Below are 8,687 nucleotides of genomic sequence, written 5' to 3'. Positions count from 1 at the left end.
TTTGACAGCTTAATGTACACTCCTAGAAATTGAAATAAGAACACCGTGAATTCATTGTCCCAGGAAGGGGAAACTTTATTGACACATTCCTGGGGTCAGATACATCACATGATCACACTGACAGAACCACAGGCACATAGACACAGGCAACAGAGCATGCACACTGTCGGCACTAGTACAGTGTATATCCATCTTTCGCAGCAATGCAGGCTGCTATTCTCCCATGGAGACGATCGTAGAGATGCTGGATGTAGTCCTGTGGAACGGCTTGCCATGCCATTTCCACCTGGCGCCTCAGTTGGACCAGCGTTCGTGCTGGACGTGCAGACCGCGTGAGACGACGCATCATCCAGTCCCAAACATGCTCAATGGGGGACAGATCCGGAGATCTTGCTGGCCAGGGTAGTTGACTTACACCTTCTAGAGCACGTTGGGTGGCACGGGATACATGCGGACGTGCAGTGTCCTGTTGGAACAGCAAGTTCCCTTGCCGGTCAAGGAATGGTAGAACGATGGGTTCGATGACGGTTTGGATGTACCGTGCACTATTCAGTGTCCCCTCGACGATCACCAGTGGTGTACGGCCAGTGTAGGAGATCGCTCCCCACACCATGATGCCGGGTGTTGGCCCTGTGTGCCTCGGTCGTATGCAGTCCTGATTGTGGCGCTCACCTGCACGGCGCCAAACACGCATACGACCATCATTGGCACCAAGGCAGAAGCGACTCTCATCGCTGAAGACGACACGTCTCCAGTCGTCCCTCCATTCACGCCTGTCGCGACACCACTGGAGGCGGGCTGCACGATGTTGGGGCGTGAGCGGAAGACGGCCTAACGGTGTGCGGGACCGTAGCCCAGCTTCATGGAGACGGTTGCGAATGGTCCTCGCCGATACCCCAGGAGCAACAGTGTCCCTAATTTGCTGGGAAGTGGCGGTGCGCTCCCCTACGGCACTGCGTAGGATTCTACGGTCTTGGCGTGCATCCGTGCGTCGCCGCGGTCCGGTCCCAGGTCGACGGGCACGTGCACCTTCCGCCGACCACTGGCGACAACATCGATGTACTGTGGAGACCTCACGCCCCACGTGTTGAGCAATTCGGCGGTACGTCCACCCGGCCTCCCGCATGCCCACTATACGCCCTCGCTCAAAGTCCGTCAACTGCACATACGGTTCACGTCCACGCTGTCGCGGCATGCTACCAGTGTTAAAGACTGCGATGGAGCTCCGTATGCCACGGCAAACTGGCTGACACTGACGGCGGCGGTGCACAAATGCTGCGCAGCTAGCGCCATTCGACGGCCAACACCGCGGTTCCTGGTGTGTCCGCTGTGCCGTGCGTGTGATCATTGGTTGTACAGCCCTCTCGCAGTGTCCGGAGCAAGTATGGTGGGTCTGACACACCGGTGTCAATGTGTTCTTTTTTCCATTTCCAGGAGTGTATATTTGGTTGTGGGCTGCTATGTCTGTAACGTTTTGGCTTTGAAATTCTTGTATACTGGTTGGTGGTTAGCAAGTCATCTTCTCAGTGGGTCCCTGACTGTCTCTTGGTTGTGTTGCCAGCGGATCGAGTATAGTTGGGCCGATTTCTTCTCTCACCTGAGCCGACGTTAAGATTTCAAGGGAAGACAGAGCCCCCTTGAAACTTCTGAGCGCTGATGCCTACACTGCCTTTCTTGTTGGCGTTTAATTGTGTATTTATAATGGCTCATGGCCGATGGTTGGAATTTGTGTGCTTGTAATTGTGTTTTTAAAATCAGAGGCCTTCAGCCGTTTTAAAAGTAAGTTTCTCTAAATTGGACGAGTCTTACATTGTCTGAAGATAGCTTGGGCCTTCTGCCTGTTGAAAATTTATTGTACTGTTTTAAAGCGTCGGCTTTCAGCCGCTTTCAGTTTTAAGGATCTTACTCATCAAGTATTACCTTTTGGAAGATAAAGCTGTAGGTTTCTTGCCTGTTGAAAATTTATTGTACTGTATTGTTTTTAAGAGCATGGGGCCTCAGCTGCTTTAAGTTTTAAGGTTCTTAGTTAACAAGTATTACATTCCTTCAAGATAAAGCTGTGGGCCTTCTGCCTGTTGAAAATTTATCGTAGTTGTATTGTTTTTAAAACGATGGGCTTTCAGTCGCTTTAAAATTTTGGATTGAAGTCTTACATCACTTGGACCTAAATACCATTTAAGGTTAAAACCTAGAGTCTTATGTCTCAACAAAAAAAAAAAAAAAAAGAAGTATAGCAGTTGTATTTAATTCATGGACCTCCAGCGGTTTTAGAATGAAGGACGTTTTCTGTCGATAGTCAAGCTCAGAAGTTACGCTGTAATGTTTGGACAACTAAATAAAGTGTTACGTTTGGAGTGTAACTGACAGCCGTTCATTGTGGCCCCCCTTCCACAATTCCTACTACTTGCCTGTCCTGCGGGTTTAGCAGGGCGTATCAATGTACTTCCTGAAGGGAGCGGTATCTCCTTTATCTCGCTATGCAGTAACGAATATTGCCGGCGTCAATCTCGGTGGCACCGACGGCTCTGTGACAGCGAAGAATAACAGGAGGACGCCTTTACGCGTGATGTTTGATGAGGGGGTAAACAAAGCGCGCAGGGGGGGGGGGGGGGGGTCCGGTCAGTCGGACGCTCAAAGCGGCGGGGCTGCCCCCGCCTCCCCCTGCGGCGGCGCTGCCGACAGACCTGCAGACCTCCATCCGGGCCGTCAAAGGGATTCCGGCCGTCGGCCGCTCTGTGACGTCAGCCAGTGTGAGCCGGCAGCGCGCGCTACGCCACGCGCCCGTCTGTCCCTGCCGTGAGCCGGCGCGGCCCGCTGTGCTGCTATCGCGGGTCGCAGTCTCTTCAAACGGGCGCCCCGCATCCTGCTTCTGACGGCCCACTGCTTTTGTCTGCGCTGTCTACTCTCATAAAGCTTCGCGTGCCATTCTCTTCTCATTTACTCGTTCGATCTTTTCCTTCGATAACGTTCATCACATTCAGTTAAATTTGACAGAATGTCGACCGTGATGAGCGTCACACACGATAAGACAATTTCATCAAGCTCATTGAAGAGATATAAAAGGGAGGTTCTACGCAGACTTACAACGCAGTCGATGGTGATCTCTCAGAGTTCTGTTACAACATGGGGGACCGTTCATTACCCGTGCATTCAACATCTGCATGCTATTCACAGCTTCTATCACGCCCTTCCTTGACATCAACTACAGAACTGTTGGTGCATGGGATAGCCAAAATAATATGAAAAATTGTACTTACTTGAGAATGGTTTATTGAAAAGGGGGTGGACCTCATTTGCCCGTAATACAGCTTCTATTCTTCTTGGAATACTGGCATATAACACTGTTCGACATGGGTTCTATTTCTGATATTAAAGTATGTGCTTCTAGACCATTTTACCGTGGGAAATTCAAATATGTAAACAAAATATCGTTGTCAGGGATACTTTTTATGTAATATATATATATATATATATATATATATATATATATATATATATATATATATATATATATATATATTCACAATTCATGGCAAACACAGAGACGTTATAGAGAGATACGGGTATGTTGCCGCATCCAGTAGTGATAGAACGTGATAATTTCTTGTGCAACAGCAGGTGGGAAGAATCAGACATCATTAGGTTATCCCCCGCCACACCTATGTCATTAAGACCACCTGAAACATCTCATTAACTCGAACGGCGACAGCCGGTCACTGCCTCGGCAGTAAAGCTTCAAGCCTCCTAGGGGCAGGTGCATTGAGTTTACAACAGTGGTGTTAGCCGCAACTTGTGTCAGTCTTAACGAGTGGGTTTTTTTTTTTTTTGCTGACAAGTAACTGTCTGTCATATTTCCGAGCATGGTTGAATTTTTTAGTTCCTATGTGTAAACTGATTGAGCCTGGTGCTGAAGTTAAAACGACTGCTTGTTTTTACACATCAGCGTTCCTCTAGTTCCCTACTATTAATTTAATACAGGTGTATTACCAAAGTGGTATTTTTAAATTTGCAGAAATGCCACGTCGTCGTGGATGTCGATATAAGCCGGACAACTTCTGCTACATCTGTGGGAAGTTCACTTTTGCCAGAAATAGGAAGAAAATTTCTTCATTCATAAAGAAAGCATACAAACATTACTTTTGAGTAGAGGTAGGAGACCAAGATAAAGAATGGGCACCACATTGCTGTTGTGCTACATGTTACTGCAAACTAATTCAGTGATGGAAAGGTAAAGAGAATGTGGCGTTGTTTGCTGTTCCCAAGGTGTGGAGGGAGCCTAAGGACCATGTTACTGATTGTTATTTCTGTCTAACAAAAATTCAGGGTTTTACAAACAAAAAGTCGAAGAGGCACATTGTTTACCCAGATTTGCCTTCAGCGAGAATGCCAGTGCAGCATTCCGACAACCTTCCAGTACCTTCAAGAGCTTGAGGTCAAATTCCGAGTGACAGTGAAATAAGTAGTACTGAAGAAATCACAGATGATGATTCTTTATATCACTACACAAGTGAGTCATCGCCACATTTGTTAACACAGGCAGATTTAAATGATTTAGTACGTGATCTAGGACTAAGTAAACAAAAGGCGCAGCTGCTTGGTTCAAGATTACAAGAGTATAATCTACTGCACCAAAGTACTAAAATCAGTGTTCAGGCACAGAGAACATGCCATTATTTCTTATTTTTCAACTGACGAAGCACTGACATTTTGCAATGACGTTTCTGGCCTGATGAAAGTGCTGAACTTCACTTATATTTCACAGGAGTGGAGACTTTTCATAGATGCATCGAAAACAAGTCTGAAGGGTGTTTTGCTCCATAACGGAAATAAAATACCCTCTGTTCCAGTAGCTTACGCTAGTTTGACAAAAGAGAATTACGAATTCGTACAAAGGATGCTAAATTCATTAAAATACAATGAACACAAATGGAAAATATGTGCAGATTTCAAGGTAATTGCTATGGTACTGGGAATGCAACAAGGCTACACAAAGTATGCCTGTTTTCTTTGCGAGTGGGATAGTTGAGACCGAAATTCTCACTACGTGAAAAAGAAATGACCTACGCGAAGATGGAAAGTTGGCGAAAATAATGTACAACGTGAAAGTCTGGTAGCTCCTGAATATATACTACTTCCACCGCTTCACATCAAACTTGGCCTGATGAAACAATTCGTGAAGGCCATGGATCCAACAGGATGTGGGTTTGCATATCTAGCTACCAAATTCCCCTGTCTTTCAGCTGCAAAAATAAAGGAAGGTGTATTTGTGGGCCCACAAATCAGGGAACTGCAGAAAGATGCAAATTTTGAAGCATCTTTAACTGATAAAGAAAAAACCGCATGGGACTGTTTCAAGATGGTGTCGGAAAACTTCCTCGGAAGAAGAAGAGCTACTAACTACAAAGCAATGGTGAAGGATATGATCAAAGAATATCAGGATTTGGGGTGCAATATGTCTTTGAAGGTACATATGATGGATTCTCATCTGGACTACTTCACAGAGAGTTGTAGTGACGTATCGGATGAACATGGGGAAAGATTCCATAAAGACATTTCTACCATAGAAAGGCGCTATGAAGGGAAGTGGGTACCTTCCATGTTAGCAGATTATTGCTGGAATATCATTCGAGAGAAGAAAGATTCACAATACAAGAGAAAAAAGTGATGTGCATTACAAGGCAGTGGCTCATTGTTTGTCAATTTTCTGTAATTTCTCATGTCAAATAAATGCTTCAAAGTGTATACACAAAGGTTACTGTGTTATATGTTAGATCCCACCCTCCATTAATGTGATGAACTTATAACATCATAAAGATGTGCATTTGTTTGTCGAATTTCACCTCACGTTTGCTGCACTATATCAGAAACTGAAAAGAGAAATAAAATTGCGATTACTCATAAACTATCCCTGACAGAAAAAAACCAAAAACAGTTTTCAATTCAGCACTCAAAATACAACTAGGATCACAATATTTTTTATCAGGAATAGAAAAAAAGGTTTTTTTTGTAGAACAGTGTAATTATTGTATAGTCTCCAGTGGAATGTTATGCCACTATTCGATCAGAACCTCTTTTAACTCCTGTAGCGACGAGGCGGAAATCAGCTCCGGACTCTGCACCCCGATACCGCCCACGAGGTTTCGGTAATGTTCAAGTCCGGGGGCTGCGCTGGCCAGGAAAGACGCTGCACTTCAGTTGCATGATCGTCATACCACGATTGCACTGTCCTGGCCGTGTGAATGGGTACATTATCGTCGGGAAGTATGGCGTCATTGTTGGGGAGCAGCATTTGAATCATGTGGTGCACCTGATCACGTAAAATGCTCACATAGTCATTGGCTCTTAATGGCCTTTGAGAGTAATGGTTCAAATGGCTCTGAGCACTATATGGCTTAACGTCTGAGGTCATCAGTCCCCTAGAACTGAGAACTACTTAAACCTAACTAACCTAAGAACATCACACACATCCATGCCCGACGCAAGATTCGAACCTGCGACCGTAGCGGTCGCGCTGTTCCAGACTGTACCGCCTAGAACCGTGAAAGGTCTCTGTTGGATTCCTTTCATGTTTGATTTCTTAAATCTGTTGTCATTTATGGAATAAATTCCTCTTCTAAAGTTACTGTGGCGTTTCTGACTATCTGGGAGGAGACTGAGTAGTGGAACGTGTTACTTTTACACGTAAACAAGAACGATCTGTCACACTACTACACTTTAAAACACAGTTTATATGTAATTCATGTCACACAGTCTCATACGGAACCTACATCCACTTTCTGTTATATACTGTATATGATAAGATACTGTCATCCCCCTTCCCTTCTGTGTGAGAGGATGAATGATCAAATGTGTTTGTAGTTGCATGCTTGAGGGTAGCAGACAAGGCTGTCTGCTAGAGAACAGTAGGACCAACGTCGGGACAGGTAGCTACGCTTTCTTAAAGCAGAGAGGTTTCTATCCTTAGTATGGTCCTGTCCGTCCGTTGTCATGTTGGTATAGGAAGCTGCCCCTCTGGCCCCTTCCGTTTGTCTTTGTGAGCCACCCTCAGGAAGCACGCTGGGCAGTAGGGCAGTTGCAGTCTGGCGGTGGCGAGCGTCTGAAATGGTAAGATCTCCGGCTAAGCGCGTGTCTGCTAAGTCCGTAGGACAATGGATTTGTTAAGTTCAGCCTAACTGAGAATTTAATCACCTTTATTTCGGGTTAGCTCTAAGATATCTAAGGTTATCTTAAATTGCAGCGTAGTGTAATTCTCGTGTGAAGTTCATATTATTTTCCGGTAGTTGCTTTGTCACTACTTTATGAGTAAAGTGGAACCACGTGTTGGTCAGTAACTCTAACTAAGATCAATCTTAAATGCGAATGCTTGTGTGATTATAACGTCTCGTCTTGACAATATTTTGCAATATAGCAACTTTTCTTTATGTTCAACCCACGTGAGGTGTACTTTGCGAGACCAGTACCACGTGCTTATATAACTGTTTGACCCGTCAGGTTAACAGTAAGACGTTAGTAACCAGTTCGAGGTTTTTCTTTTGTAAATTGCTTTTCGATCTAATTTATTTTAATTATCAGAATTATTGTGGAGTTACACTCTTTGTGTAAACCAAGTTGACCACGTTAAGCATGTGGTGTAAACATCAAAGTAGCCCTCAGCTATTCTTTTCGGGAAGATTTCACAAAGAGTTCATATGAATTTAGTATACCAGTGTGTGGTAATTACATGACGGACAGGATTGTGCTACGAACGTAATTTCTTTGGGTGAAAATTTGAATCTGTTGGTAGTGGTTAATTTTCTGTTGCATATGTTTCAATATTCTTTGTGTGTTGTTTTATGAATGCTGTGTTGTATGCAGACTCCCAATCTTGGCTCCATATTTGATGTGTTCCGTAAGATTTTCACAATCCTAAATAAGGCACCAGCTTGTTACGAATAGAATTTAATATGCTGAAATTTCATGATCAATCTTAAAATAAATTTCTAAATATAAACTGAATTCTTTCTTTTTATTTAAATTCTCCTTTTTATATATATATATTACCGGTTGTTGTATGACTATTAAAAGATTATCATTAATGTTAGTCTGTTTGGGAATTTAGTAAACCTAGAGTAGATACCTGATGAAACAGTTGCTTAGTAATGCAAGATTAACTTCCCCAGACAGCTCACAGCTTGCAACCCGCTTTCATTGGCTATTAGCACCGATTTCATCTTAACAAAATTAAAGCTAAAACGTTACACCCGCTCGTCCATTCCGGCCGGCTTTGAGAGTAATGATGGGACCATCAGAATACCATGATATGGCTGCCCACAAGTTACACTTCCAATTCCATACCTAGCCGTTGAAATCAAGGAATCAGCATTGTAATCTTCTTTTGGCGCTCTCCACACGTAAACCCGGCACTATGTTGGAAATAGTGAAAACTATGACTCGTCGGAGCATATGACGTGTTTCCACTGATGGGCCGTCCAGGATTTATGCTCCTGACACCATGTTTTATGCTTCTTTCCGTTGGTTGTCGCCACTAATGTTTTCGGTATAGCAGATCGTACAGGAATATTCATTTTATGGAGTTCTCGGCGGACAGTGTCGATAGATACGGGGTCTCGAAGATGGCTATGGAGCCCTGCATTCACTTTAGCCGCCGTAGTTCTGTGTTGTTTTGACACAGTTCGTGTTGGCGATCT

The sequence above is a fragment of the Schistocerca nitens genome, chromosome 5 (genome assembly GCF_023898315.1).
Source record: "Schistocerca nitens isolate TAMUIC-IGC-003100 chromosome 5, iqSchNite1.1, whole genome shotgun sequence".
NCBI classification, from domain to species: Eukaryota; Metazoa; Arthropoda; class Insecta; order Orthoptera; family Acrididae; genus Schistocerca; species Schistocerca nitens.
This window is presented reverse-complemented; position numbering follows the sequence as displayed.